Raw genomic sequence first — 14,695 nt, 5'->3', positions numbered from 1 at the left:
GCCCCGGGGCGGCCCGGGCCTCGGGAGCCGGGAGCCGGGTGCAGGCGGCGGCGGCGGCGGCGGCGGCGGCTGGGCGGGGAGGGCCGAGACGTGGGGCTGGCGCCCTGTCCTCGTTCAGGATGGGCCGCCGCTGTGTTTGCCCTGCGGTCTCTGTGCTTGGAGGTGGAGGTGGTCTGGCCCTCGCAGCGGTGGGAGCCGTGCGAGAGCACCAGTGATCGGTTTGTGTGTTGGTCTTTCAGGTTTCAGCGTAATGCTGTTGCCTTGGTAGGGCTGGGGCCATAACCGAACCGGCATTTTCATTTTAAACCCCGTTTTTCAGTGGTTTATGACTCACTCCCCTTCAGATTATTCGGTAACGTGACAGTATGGACTATGCTGGACAAGAAACACCTGTGTTGGCTGCACTGCCTGTGTTTATAGCTTAGTTCCTACTGGGCAAACCCAAATCCATGTTCTGGGCTATTATTTTTAGCAGAAAGTTGTGTGTGAGTAACGGGGGAGCGGAGACTGCAAGCAGCGTTGTCCTGATCCTGACCCCGGTGGGTTCCCTGGCAGAAAGCTCAGCAGAGTTTTTTCACATTCATCACTCAGGGGATTGTGGTTTGTCCTAAAAACAAAACTCAGCAAGACTGGGCCCTCAGCAGGCATCGCTTAGCATTCAGTAACACCTGGCTGTTCATCTAGCCCTCATCATCGGGTCTTCTCCAGTAACGTAGCTGTGTCTATTAGGTGCATGTGGTTTACACTGAAGTGTGTGTTTTGCAGTGGAGTGTTTTTAGCTTGGAAGGTGGTTTTGAGATATATTTGAGAAGCCATCAGATACTTGTCAAAACAACAGTCTCTGCATGTGACTTAGTATTGAGACAGACTTAATGTAGATAGTAACTGTAGCTGTTTGTTTAGTATTGAGACAGACTTAATGTAGATAGTAACTGTAGCTGTTTGTTTAGTACTGAGACAGACTTAATGTAGATAGTAACTGTAGCTGTTTGTTTTCTTATGTAATGGATGCAAACCAAGATGCAACAATGTCTTTGGAGTTTTATTTAGTTGTTGTTTGATTATCTTGAACTCTTATCTGAGGGCACTGTAAAGCCAGTGCTTTCAGTTTTGCACTGTTCTTTGCATTGCAGCAGTTTCTTGGGCTGCTGAAAGTGATGGCTCTGACTCTATTTTCTTTACTCACTTTCTGGCTAAGGCACAATTCAGATTTGGTTGAGGAGTTCAAAGCAAGAGTACAGGTTGTTGCATTATTTTTCTTGCCAGCAGATGTCCTTGCATCTTTCCTAATATGCAAAGAGGGATCAGACTGTGGAGGGGATCAAACTCCAGGTACAGTTAACACATAGCAGTGTGCCTTTTTAGTTTCTTAGGTGTTCTGCTTTTACTAAAGTGAAGTTGCTGAGCTGCTAACTGTGCTGTTTTGATTTCTGTGGATTTTTTTATTCCATGTCCACATGTGTGCACTGGTCATAGCAAATTTTGTTAAAGATGGTTGCAAAAAATGCCGAAGGAATAGTTTTTGAGACATGTGACTGCAGTTTTCTGGCTCTGAGAATCACTGAGTTGGAATTCATTTCATGCCTTAATTAGCATCAGATCTTTTGTTTTCTTCCCTCTCAGGAAGCCAACTTGCACCTAAGAAAAGTGACTCCATCAAGACATTACAACCAAATGAATTGCTAATCTTTGAAGAGGTTACCTTAATTGGTCTCTCCAGGTGAAGAGAGCCTTGACAAGGTAAAATAAGGCATGGTCAAAAAGGTGACTACACTGAAGGTCCCTGAGGCCTGTGCATCGTATGGGTCTGATTTCAAAATGTTGAATCCATGTTTATATTCCAGAGGGAAAATAATAGGGGGAAAAAACCCCATAAGATCTGGCTTGTTTTCTACTACCTTTTTTTTAAAGATGTTACAGATTTGTTGTAATTAAAATATATTGACTTTTTTAAAAATTGTTTTTTGTGTGTTTTTGCATGTGGGTAATTATTTAGCAACTCTTGTGTACTATGATTGGGCAATCTAGATTAATATAATTTAAACTAAGTATTTCTATCAAACTTAAATGGCCCTTTGACTGATAAGACATGTTAGAAAGTTATTGTTGTGTAAAAGATTTATGTGTTAACTTTGGTACCTTTGGTACATAGTTGTAGGAGGTATTAGCTGTTGAAATTAAGAAATATGAGCTCCTTGCTACAGTTGTCTTCATGTTTTTGTGGTTTTTTGTCTTGTGTATGTTGACTTTTCCCCTGTCTTTCAGCAGATGATGTTTGCCTTAAAATGGAGTTCAGGAGAGCAAGGTATCTGAACAAATAGTTTTGGTTAAAAAGGGAGGAAAAGAGGAGATACTATATGTTTTTGGAGATAGTAAAACCAAAACATTTTGATATGGGAGTTCTTATTTTGCAAATAATCTAAAGTTTAAAGGGGAGAGGAAAAAAAGTCACAAATTAATAATCTGGCCCAAAATAAAGTCATTTTGTTTCACTTTCTGTCTGCATTTTGTTGCATTTTGCTTTTCTGTTTTGCCTCCCCCCCCTCCCATATATGTTCAGAACAACCTAATTTTGACTTTTGATTTGAGACCGAGTAATCCATTACTCTGCAGCTCTGCTTGCATGTCCTTGCTTCAAAAGCCTTCTGGTTCTGTGGTTTTTATCATAAGCATTGGATAATCCTATTGTTAAATGTTCTGAGTAGCATCAGTCCTGAAATCATCAGTTCTTACTGAGCGCAGTTTTATGGGGGAAGGCTTTGCCCTTTGTGTCCCACCTCTCCACTGAGACATTATAATGGTGACCTTCCACCCACCAGCTGTGCCCCATGATCTATGGTCTTGTGGACCAGCAATGATCTGTAACCACTGTATTATTGGCTGTTTGGTTGCAGTGTGATAAGGCCTGCTTCTGACAATTCGACATTACCAATTTCCCTTTCTAAGGTGATATTTATAATCACTTGGGTTAGTGATGTAGCAAAAGCATCTTGGTCAGATGATGTGGTAGCATAACATTGTATTGGCCCAAACACCATGTTCTGGGAGCGGAAAACAAGCTGATGTGGCAGCATGCAAGTGGGGAAGCAGTGTGAGATCCGAGAGGTTTAGAAACACTACTTGTCCCTGTGATTTTTTGTGAGATTATCATGTGGTGCTACATCAAGTCAGATCAGGGAGTTCTGGCATGCAGCATGTTCCTATTAGAAATAATAGTAATATGATGATCAGGCTGTGGAACTGTAGAGGCTAGTGTCAAAAATAGAAAAAAGATTTCTAGGTGATACTGGATGTTAGAAGCGTTAGTACCAGTAGAAAGGTTGCTGGGATGGAGGATGTGGAGGACATCTGCACCTAGGTGAGATCCAGGTTTGCAACTGAATTTAACAAAAGATCTCTGGGCTGGAACATCTCAGGAGCATCCCTTTCTCTGGAGCCTGTGTGCACATGGGGTCGATGCAACAAAACAGAATGGAAACTGAAACTCGCAGCAGGTCTCTTGGTCATTGTCCTCTCCAACAGTTCACCTCTAGAGAAGGTGGAGGAAGGAGCATTGGGAATAGTCCCTGTTACTCTAGAGGAAAGCTAAAGTAGATGCATGTCCTTTCTCTTGCAAGTCAAGTTCTTGACACAACCCTGGATCCATGCTTTCATTCAGCAGACCCAGTTTGATGACGTCAATGCATTCTTCACAGCAGGAAAAAAAATCATTTTTCAAACAGACCGAGCATTTCCTTAGACTGGAAAAGCAAATTGGCTGGATGCCTGGTGTCTCTCACAGCCAATCGCTATAACCTTACCATAAATGTAGATGTGTTTCTATCTTAGGGTTGATTATTTGACTTTGTTTTAGCCATGGGACTGTCCTGTCCCAGTCCTCTGTGTGTGTGTGTGTGTGTGTGTGTGTGTGTGTACTCTACCCATGAGTGCTGAGATCCTGAATGTTGCATTATTCAGCAAATGTTTTGTACATCTGCCTAGGTCACTTAAAAATTTGAGTTTGTGACTTGATATATTGTAAATGCATCTCTCTGAAATGTTTTGTAGATGCTGAGCTCTGTCTCCCAGCACTTGCAGCAGACAGCTTAGCTGCAGTGGCTGGCCTGTGGCACTCCCTTTCTTTTTTCAGGGTAGCTGCTCTTAGTCATTCTGTGAGGATGTTATTAGTAATACTAAGATTGTGCTCCGTGGTTGCAAAACTTGGTGTAAAGCAGATGCACTGCAAAAGCTTTTGAGATAATGTGCTTGGGAGACTAGATTATCCAGAGGTGAGCAAGGAGGGGTTTAACCCTGTTCCCTCAGGCACTGCCTGGACAGAGCCTGGCTGGTTTAGTCTGAGCATTGTACTAGTTTCCTGCAACTGTGAGTTAAATCCAAGGCTGAATCTAGCAGTGAGGATGAGGAAGGAAAGATCTGTATGGAAATGTCCAGAGTTGAAAGGTAAATGTTATTTAAATGATGTCTTTGGTTTTGTTTTTAACCTTTGATCTGAAGATGGCAGTAAGAGGAACACCAGATGGCTTTATTTCAGATGTAGACTAAGTTACACGGAAACTGCCGCCCTTCAAGTAAAAAAGCTCACATAATATTTTTAAAGTTTACTAGGACAAATTTTATTAAAGGTAGGGCAGAGGGAAGAACCTAAAGGAAGCATTTTGAAAGATCTCTTAGCTCACTGCAGTTGGTCAGAATTTATGAAACTGTATTAAATACTATGTCTTTTGGTATTTAGTTCTACCACTTTTTGCTTTGTTCTGTCATGCTACTGTATTTAGGATATCATCTAACAAGTGAGATTAGCACACTTAGGTACAACAAGGCCTTGTGGCTGGGACTCTGAGCTCTCTTGTTTTTCTGATATCGCTTAACCTTTGAAATTCTTTAGGGGGAGGAACAGCGATGTGGAAAGTTTTATCCCTCCTACAAACGTCTCATGCAGTTCAGCATCCTCCGACACGTTACACGCTCTTCTTCAAAGAGACAACAGGATGCAATGGTCTCACTCTGAATGTGTGTCTCCCAGGCAGTGATGTATGCTTTTAACTAGGGCTTGTGCTTCAGGTAGATACCAAGAACAAAATTCTTCCAGACAGGGTTGTCGTGGTAGGGGCAAGATTTGGAAGTCTCCTGGAGGGTGGTGGGGCTCTCGCTGTTACTTGCCGTTACTTGCCTTCACCTGCTCACCCACTTCTACCGCACATCTGCACAAACGGACATGAGGCCTGAGTAGATCATGCAGCTACATAAGTGAGTCATATCTTCTCTGCATAGTCAAGCTTTTATGAATATAAAGCAAATGAAAGGAGTATGTAATACAGGCTAATTTATATTTCTATCAAAAAGCAGCTGATTGTTTTCTGTCATTGGTTCTCATCAGCAATTAAACGATGGGCTTGGAAAACTGTACGTCTCTGGGGTGGTCATAACAAAATGGGATACACTAATGTGTGCTTTCGATGAAGCTGTCTGTTAAGTTCCCAGATAAGATGCTGGTGATATTTTTCAGCTGAATCATTTTTCACATACTTGTTTGAAGCCAAGTATTTCAGAAGAGGCATCCTTTCCACCCTGCGTGGTAGCTGCCTCTCTCCTTCTCTCAGCCAGCTCAGCCTGTGTCTCTTGCAGGAGCTGGAGACAGGACAGGGAGCCATAGAAGAATAAACAGCATTTATGTTTCTTGGTCCCTGAGGTGGGCAGGAGAGAGTCTGGCACGAGTCTTTAACAGTTGCACCTTTCCCATGCCTTTCTCTCTGTACTCCCCTACCCAGGGGTGCTCAGAAGCCCTGCAGACTGACGTAGCCTGGCGAGAGGACAACAGTTCCTCAGTTCTGCATGAGCAATGAAGGGGGTCTCATATCCCTTCACTATAACAGTTAGCATACTGAAATTGTCTTACCTTTTTGAAGTAGAGGTCCTGGACTAGATTCTCAGCTCTCGTTTGAATCACTTCAGTGAGCCGGAACTTCACCGTTGAGGTCAATGGTAATTTTGCCGTTGACTTAAAGGAAGCTAAGATTTCACTGCACGTGCACAAAGCGGATGTAAAGATATTTTATATCAGTAACTGGGGACTTCCCTCCTCTGGGAGGCAGGGCTGGCCGCCAGCTCCTTCTCCCTCAGCCTAGCGAAGGGCGCCAAGCCTTCGCAGTTCTTCCCATACACCAGGGCTTCGAACATCGCAGCTGGGGTGCAGTGAGGGCCGTCGCTGCGTGGACCTTGTTCCCTTCTCTCCCAGCTACTGCTTCACAATTCCTGAATGACCTGGTACAAAACTCCACGTGTTGTTTCTTGTTCCGAGGGCCTACCTGGAAAACAGGATCTGACCAAAAAAAAAAAAAAAAAAAAAAAAGAAAGTCTGCACAACAGTAACTATAAATTGTTAAAATCAAGCTAAGGGGGAAGGTTTAGCCATGATGGAAACAGCGGCTTGTATTACATAAGCTAAGAAAAAACAAACAAATGTTAGTCCTTTTTCCAAGTGTGGTTCTCTCCCTCTGACTCCCCACTCATATTTTGGAGAGGAGTGGGCTGTTTGCAGTTTAAGTGGCACTGAGATTTTAGTTGTGCCAATACTATACCAACACTGCTTTATTTAAATGCCATTCAGCAAGGAGAATGTGTTTATACTGAAGACCTGCTAATTGCATAATGTTCTCCTTTTATTAAACAGCATGTTCATGCTGTATAATGCAGACTGATCAGAGCGTGGAAGAAAGATTTGTGTTATGTTGAAGAGGTCTGAGCATTTGACCTTGTAAGTGAAGTCCCAGAGACAGCTAAATATAATGCAGTAACAGGCGGTAATTAGGAAGATGAAAGAGATGTGTGCAGTTCTGGTAGCCTAATGTGGAAACTATCCAGGCGTTTTCAAGATGTTTGAGCAACAGTGTTTTGCAGAGGTGAAAGGAATGAGGTATATTCAAGAAGTTATTAGTGAGGAACTGAAAGGGAAACCTGGGAAGTACCTACAGGAATGACAAATGAAACCATAATTATAAGACTGAGATATACAGAGCCTTGTATTTTATTTAGTGTTGTTACTGATTTGCATGGGGAACAGAACATGAGCCAGCAGGCTTTATGATTTTCTACCTGTATGTGCTTGGGATACTACTGGAGTCCTGCAAATGTCTGTGAAAGCAGGCAGATGTTAACATCATCTATGGAATGGCAAGCTACGTGTGGCGAGAGCTGTAGCTGTCCCAGTCTCTGTATAGACACTATATGTTTATGTGCAATACAGAACAATATCTGTCATCTTAGAGCCTTGTTAAGAAATGGATCAAAAACCAATCAAAGTCAGTGAAGCCTCTAGCTGGGCTGCAGGCAGATTTGACCTGAGTCATCCCCTGCCACAGTTTGTGGGCACCAGAGCTTTGCCGTTGATTCCAGGGGAGCAACAGTTGGCCTTGGAACAGAGGAAAGCTTTGCGAATTCTGGGGTTTCCCTTCGCTCTGGAGGATGGTTATATTTGTTTCAGAAGTGTGTGTCTAAGTCTTTCCTACAGTTATCAAAGGAAAACAGGGCAAAATATTACTCTTTGGTCTGAGAGGGAATTTAAACAAGTAATTAAAGGCGGAAGGAATTGAAAGTTTCCTCTTCCCATCTTGTGGAAGAGGAAAAAGAGCATTTGGCTGGAAAATACTGGCACACTTTCAGAAAACCAACCAGATTATTAAACAAAAATTGCATGTTGTCTTGTACTTTTCCATAGTTCTCAGAACTGTCTGTGAGAAAGAGGAATAAGAGCCTGACTTACAACTAAGATGCATCTGCAAAATGAAGACAAAAAACCTGCCCATGTCAGTCTTCTTGTGAGACTTGAGCGTTGTTTGTGGAGAGGTTTATGACCTAGATGTGCTGGAGCATGAACAAGAGGGGTGTGGTAAGTGTCTCCTGGGTAAGTGACTGTCCATCATCAGCTGTCAGCCTTCTATTACCACTGCAGTAGAAAGCAGGAGGGTCTTCCAGGCCCAGGCAGCAGCCGGGATGCAAGCAGGAAGGTGTGACTACAGCAGACTGACACTGCACACACAGCAGAAGACACAGCACTGGTGACATCCTATCCTTACTGCAACATGCGGTGAGTTAGCCATCACTTTGCCAGGTGTATTTGTCTGCATCTTGTTTTCATCAGCCAAAATGATGTTGAGCAAAAGAGCTATGGATTGGATGGGGGTAGGGATCCCTTTGCGCAGATCAGAGGGACGAAGATTTGTCTCAAGGCGTCACGTTACAAACAGCATAGTGTTGATGAGGGCTCTGTTTTATATTGAACAGTGACTCACAGTTTGCGAAGGAAGAACATATTCTAGATCTATAATGTAGATTGTAGCAAGTTATAAAAAAAAAACTCTTTTGTTTCATCTGTGAAATTTATCTGTAATTGCTGTGTTTTTGTTCAGATCACTGATAAAGGTGTTAAGTAGCATAGCCAGAGATGAGAAGGGAATCACACCCACTCAGCAGTGATTTCCCCATTTTGTGTGTGAGACTTCAACCAGACAGTTCTCATGCTGCTCAACATATGTCAGTTCTGTATTGGTCTAATTTTTAATTATTTCATGTTTTAGAAAGTAAAATACTTTAGGAGGAACCTTTCACAACTAAGTTGGTAATATTTCTTTAAAAAACATTGGACAAGAAGCTAATTTTTCCATGTTTTGCAGTTACCTGCTTAAAATTTTCATTAAGCCAGCTTTCTTCCTGTTTTCTGAACTCCCCTAAGCACTTCTAAGAATAATTGAAAACAAATGTTAATTTTTCTGGAGACCCTTTGGCCAGCCCCTGTGGAACCCCTGCATGGATGCAGCCTACCCAAACCTCAAATCTGCTGCCCTCATCATGTCTAATTTTACTGCCCGCTCTTTTAGCGTCATCCTGTGATACAGTTGAAACCATTTCACAGTCCTTGGAAATGACATCTGGCCTTTTCACAGTACAGAAAATACTCGTGTATTAAATGTGTTTGCGTTTGCTGCATTATTTTTGATAATTCCAGATAACAGCATGTATTTCCATATGATAGCATAGCAATTCCAGAAGTATATTTCCTTTCATCCTAATATATTTTTAAAATTATGTATTTACTTTAGTCTTACAGGTTGTAGATTTTCTTTTGTATTTTTTTTTTTTTACATTCTTAAGTTTATTGCCATGTACCACTCAGTCCTTCGTTGTCATGCAGTGCTTCTCACATAAGTTTAGAAAAAGAGTAAAACTGTGGTCTCAGGAGCTTTTTGTTTATTAGTTCTGCAGAGTGACTCATACAGAGGACAAGGAAGTTGCAGTAAGATGTCTCCTTGTCCTGCCCAGCAGCGACACCTAACCGTTCTGAGTGCTCCAAGCCCAGGCACCAAGAGAAGAGGACTTGAAACCATGGCTGGGCCTTCTATAGAAGTACCTACCTGCTTGTTAAAGTTCATGGTGAGAGAGACTCTCCGTAGTTTTTTGTCATCCAGAGCACATGTGCAACGAAGCTGTGTGTTGGTCAGAAAAAGAGGAGTGAAATTCTGACGTTATAGAAAATGATTAAATGCAGTAGTGAAAGAAATTACCCCTTAGAGGTGCTTTCCTCATTATTCACTGGAGGGGCAGCCTAATGGCTAATATAGGCACTTAAACTTGTAAAGCTGTGGCCTATAACTAGTCATAATAAGAGTTCACAGTTTTAATGTGTGAGTAAGAGTCTTAGGAAACCTGCTTCTAGTGTATTTCACTGATGAGTACTATCTGGTTCCTCATGATGTGCAAGCTCACCCTTAAACCTTTCCTTTGGTGGGATAATAGTAGGGCTTGTTTCTACCCAGTCACCTGTTTATAAATGTACAGTGGGAACATGGTGTCCCTATTGCTCTCAGTCTGAGGGAACATTGGTCAGGGACCTCAAAAGTTGTTGTGAGGGGAAGAGAGGAAGAGGAACTTCTGTCCTCTCCTGTTTGCTTGCCCCGTCGCATAGACCTTTTAGGTCTTAGTTCCTTAGAAGTACAGTGCTTGTATTTCATAATAATAGGGTGGGAAGTTCTCATTTATTATCTGGACAAATTTAGATAGCATGTTACCAGAGTAGTTCTGATCTGTTCTCTCCAAGCTCCTAGGAAATATGCCAATGTGTATTGCTGATGCAGGAGACTGCAGAAGGATCTAGTGTGTGCAAAGAGGCAAGATCTCAGGGGAAACCAAATACAAAACATACGGTTTTAGGCTATGGATGCAATGAAAAGGAGAAAGAGACAGGATAATGTAACATTGTTGTGAAGCCTTGTCTATGGTGTCATTTAGAGCAGGTACGTCTGCATAAGCTGTAAACTGGCTACTGAGGTGCTGCTAAGAGCTTACCCGTAGTAGGGCAGAGCTCAGCCTTGGCTATCAGCCTGAGTACTTATCTGGGATTTCTGGCGGATTTGCAGCTCTGGGTGTAAAGACTGTGTTCCTTTGGCTACCCTTGAGATACATTTGGTGTCCTCTTTCTAATGTTGAGGCACGTCCATGCCAGTTAGAGTCTGAGCTATGGATGGTGCCTTGCAGATGAAATATATAGCTTATTTTCACAGAAAATCATGGAGGACAAGCTATCTCCAAAACTGTGTGTTTACATTAGATGTATTTATGGAAGAAAAATCTGTCAACATCTATTACAGGTGAAGATATGGGTACAACCTCTTGTCTCAGGAAATCCTTATGCTGCACATAAGGAAGCTGGGAGGATATATGAGAAAATTATGACTGTAGGCATCCCCTTTCTTTCCTAAGCATCTGCTATCAGGAAATCTCGGAGACAGTATACCAGGCTAGCTAGAGATCAGCCTGACCCAGCAGGGCTCATTCTTGTGTTCTATTTATTTATATAAGAAGGATGGGAAGGAAGCTATTAACTCATTTTTAGTTTTGCATATGTTCCTTTGATTTTGAATTAGGAGCAGCTTTACTTAACATTATCATAGAGAAAGATATCCTGTCAAGAAGAGGAAGGGAGGTTGTGAATAACATGCTTCGTTACCCCACCCAAGAGGCATGTCAGAAGAACTCAGCATCCTTTAGCTCTTGAACAGCACTGGCAAAACTGTTCTCAAAACTTTATAAGTTGAAAAGAACCGAGTGGCAGTCTTGAGACTGGTTAGAGCCATTTTGTCTTGGATGTTAGAGAGAGGCCAGTATAAGAGCCTGGCAATCACAGAGAAGGCTAGTCAATGTATCTGACAGCTTTTGGTTGATCTGATGCTTTACAGATGCGTATGATGTGACGGCTGCAATGAATCAGGTTATTAGAAGGACTTTCCTGCTTCCTAAAGCTTATTCCTTCCTGCCTTTCTGAGAAGGGGGGAAAAAAGTGTAAAGCCTATCAATGAGATAGAGAGGGCCTGAAGCCAGACAAACCAAAACATTTAGAGATTCTGCTAATGCTGTGAAGATGAAAGGAATCCCCAAATAAAAAGAAGCCAGAGACATATTTAGCAGAGCCTCATTCCTAAACAGCCAATTAGATCTAAGCAGGAAGGTCTCTACACACATCTGAGAAGTTGCTTTCCCTTATAAAGTAATGGCTTGTAGTGTTATGAGTAAAGAGGTTACTTTATTCCCGGTTTTCTGAAACAGTGGGGATAAGACTGCAGCTTCTGCCCTCCTTTACCAAAAAAGTATGGCATTGACTAACTAGCGCGTGTCCTCTGAGCCTGCATTCTTCAGGACAGCTGCAGCCCATATCCTAGATGTGGTGGCTGTACGGCTTCTGCTGGCATGAAGTCCTGAGCGCATTTTCTGTCCGTACCACAATCTGCACAGGTTCCTGAAAAAAACCCATGAACTTTATATGTGAAACTGGTAACTAGTTGCATCAATGTCTTGAAAGATACTTGAAGTCAATGGGGAAGCTCCTGGTGTGCATGGGAGCTTGGCTGGTATCACTCGAAAGAGAACAGGGAAAAGGGTGTGAAAGAAAAAGGCAAAATGACTTTTTCCAGTTGTTTTCTTTTCTCTGATCATACTGCAGGCATGCTCCTGTGTTGGAGGCTGCAGAAGGGTCTAGCATGGACAAACAGAGAAGATCTTATGGGAAACCAAGTACAAAACATACAGTTTTAGGGTGCAGACACGATAAAAGAACTAAAACCTTGGAATATAAACACACAGGGCAAATTGCACTTTGGCAGTTTCAATAGAAATGAGCGGGCTAAGTACTGAAAGATTGGCAGCAAAAAGTGGTGATGGAAGTGGCCTCCAGATGGGGAGCTAAACCACTTTCAGGAGTGGTATTGTATTCTTTTGTTTCCAAAAACCAATAGAGGTATGGGCTAAGCTGATATGTGTCTGTAGCCATGGAGGCAAGTTCACAAATTTGATCCCCAGCGTTCAGGTTCGGTTCTGGGAAGTTTCATTCTGCTCCATTATGTTTAGGCTCTTATTCCCATCTCATGCCAAGTAAATTCCTCCCCTTCCCTCCCCCCCACCCCCCCAGCAATTACCTATGTTGTTGAGGAAAAAAGGTGTAAACTAGTAATATCCTTTTTTTTCCTCCCATGTGTCTTTAATAATATCTGTGTGATCATAACTTGAGCATGGCATCATTAAAAAGAAAAAATAACCTGCTACGTTCTATAATGTCCCTCAAGCTGGACTGACCTAATTTCCTTGCATAGTTCACCTGTTTGCCTGCCTTCCTTCCTGCCCAGGACCTTCCATAGCGTCACACCCCAGAGACAAGCTGCGTGCCGAGCACTGCCTCTCCATTGTATGCTGGAGGCACGATTGTGCAGTGTCTGTAGACTTTTATAGTGCTGTTCCTCTGTATTCATTACTATGCAGGCTCTGGGCTTACTTCTACCTTTCATCTGAATAGCCCTGTCTCTAGCAGATGTCCTTCATCTGGTAGGTCCCTCCAAACAGCTGGTGTTTCCTTCGTACTGTCATACTAACAACTGCCTCCTCTGAATGCCTCCTCTTTGTGTCAGCTGTGTCTTTTTCATGAGCACCTTGAGAGCCAGGGTTCCCAAACCTTTGGTGCCCACAATAAGCAAGATATTTCGAAGTGATGTGTGATCCCCACCCAAATGACCAGTCCTCCTAGCAGCCAAGCTGCTACCACTGCCATCATCACCACCACCATTAATTGTGTACCCACCAGGCTAACTTTACAGCAGCTATAATGAAGTTTGACAGAGAGATGAAACTTTCAGTGATATCTGCATGGCTGTTGCCTGCTGTAATATCTGGAGAGCTCTTCCATAGAAAAGTGTTTCCTTTATTTCTAGCTCTGCTAAGGCGCAACATGAATTGCTTGCCAGTCCTGCTGAAGGGGTATTTACTTGGCTCTGCAATCCCGTATCTACTGTATCCACAAGCACATCATCGTCAGTAAACTTTTTTAGGTGATGAACCTCTTTTCATTAAGGTGAGGAGTTTGGATTCTTTTGTATCTGTGTCCTGATCTTGGAATTTCCAAGGAGAAGTAGTAAATTACACTTCTGAAAACCTGCTCCAATCTAGGGGGTACAAGACTGATGTTTGTATCAAAATCAGACAGATGATAATGCAGCGAAGGATTCTGCTGTGTGAAATTTTCCTTCCCCTTGATCTGAGTTCCCCCATCTAATACAGTTTTATGCAAGGTATGTAAAGGTATTGTCAACTATGTTTTTGAGTGTTGTTTGAAGACAAAGTATTTAGTTTTGGCTGTCCTTTAAGAGTCAGTTGGAGTTATGTAAGGAAGGATCTGTAAATATCCTCTGTTGTAGGTTGCTTACCTCTTCCCCCCCCCACCCCCCATTTTTTCCTTTTAAAATATCTCTTATCTTTTGCCCAGACACTGGAAGTGAAATAACGTATTGCTTTTGCATGGCTCATGTTCCAATACTTGTTAGCTTCTGTTTCTGACCCTCAAAGGCAAATACATTCCTTAAAAGTTCCTTTCCTTAAAAGTTAAATTCTTTTTGGTCTTCAGTCCATAATTCTGGTATCTCTGCTAGCGGTCTAAGCCTCAAGTCTATACACCAGAAAAACTCCTGTTGTGGTTGAATGGGAGATTTTCTTGCATTAAGACTACTCAATTAGGCAGCAACCACATGAACACTTCCCTCCCCCGTTGTAACAAGACTCATAAAGTAAGGATCCCATTTGGATTCTTACCGTACATCTTTCTTAGCTTCTTAGCTTCTGTGTGTAGAGCAATTTTGAATTTAAAATGGTTTAGTAATGCAGTTTAGAAATGCTGATTTTTGGTCTTTAGTACAAACCTAATGAGAATACGTTGTTGACCATGAAAATGCTTCTCCAATAGAGCCTGTCTGTCTGGAGAACAGCTGACTGCAGCTGTAAAAATCCAGTCCTGCTCTGAAAATAACTTGTACAGTGAGAATCCTTGCTTTATTTGCTAAAAATATGTTCAGCTGCAAAGCTAGCTGAAGGTTATAAAATTCAGCAACTTTATCATGAATGTGCTTGAGATGTCAGTTCAGAGCTGTCCAGATTTGTGGCATCAGTGGAGTTACACTAGGATGAAGTTGGCCCACAGTTACTAGCATTAGGAAACAAACTTGACAGAGAAAGAAGATTGATTCTAACCCACCACAGCCCAAAGGGGATTATGACAATCTTTTAAAAAACCCATTTTCTCAACCTGCCAAGACTTCACTCTATGCCTACACAAGAGCAGGTACTTGCTGTTACGCCTAAGCCTATGGGCAACGTTTAGTGTACAAAT

General features: G+C 42.3%; 1 long non-coding RNA gene across 3 annotated transcripts in view; it reads left to right on the top strand.

Moving 5' to 3' along the window:
• LOC112979761 (uncharacterized) overlaps positions 1-13,664 on the top strand; it is a 77,827-nt gene extending 64,163 nt beyond the window's left edge. Inside the window, exons 6-11 of one of the 3 annotated variants that reach the window (XR_010389728.1) lie at positions 1,624-1,740; positions 2,266-2,305; positions 7,715-8,083; positions 9,251-9,426; positions 13,248-13,387; positions 13,483-13,650. This is a non-coding gene — a long non-coding RNA (uncharacterized LOC112979761). Of the gene's footprint in view, positions 1-61; positions 1,333-1,623; positions 8,084-9,250; positions 9,427-13,247; positions 13,388-13,482 lie in introns of those variants that run through there. The other 2 variants (XR_010389727.1, XR_010389726.1) reach the window with 2 other exon arrangements.
• Positions 13,665-14,695: the final 1,031 nt, after the last annotated feature.

This window comes from Dromaius novaehollandiae, chromosome 6, assembly GCF_036370855.1.
Source record: "Dromaius novaehollandiae isolate bDroNov1 chromosome 6, bDroNov1.hap1, whole genome shotgun sequence".
In the NCBI taxonomy this organism is placed as follows: Eukaryota; Metazoa; Chordata; class Aves; order Casuariiformes; family Dromaiidae; genus Dromaius; species Dromaius novaehollandiae.
Note: the sequence above shows the minus strand (reverse complement) of the source record. Positions and strands in the feature narration are given on the sequence as shown.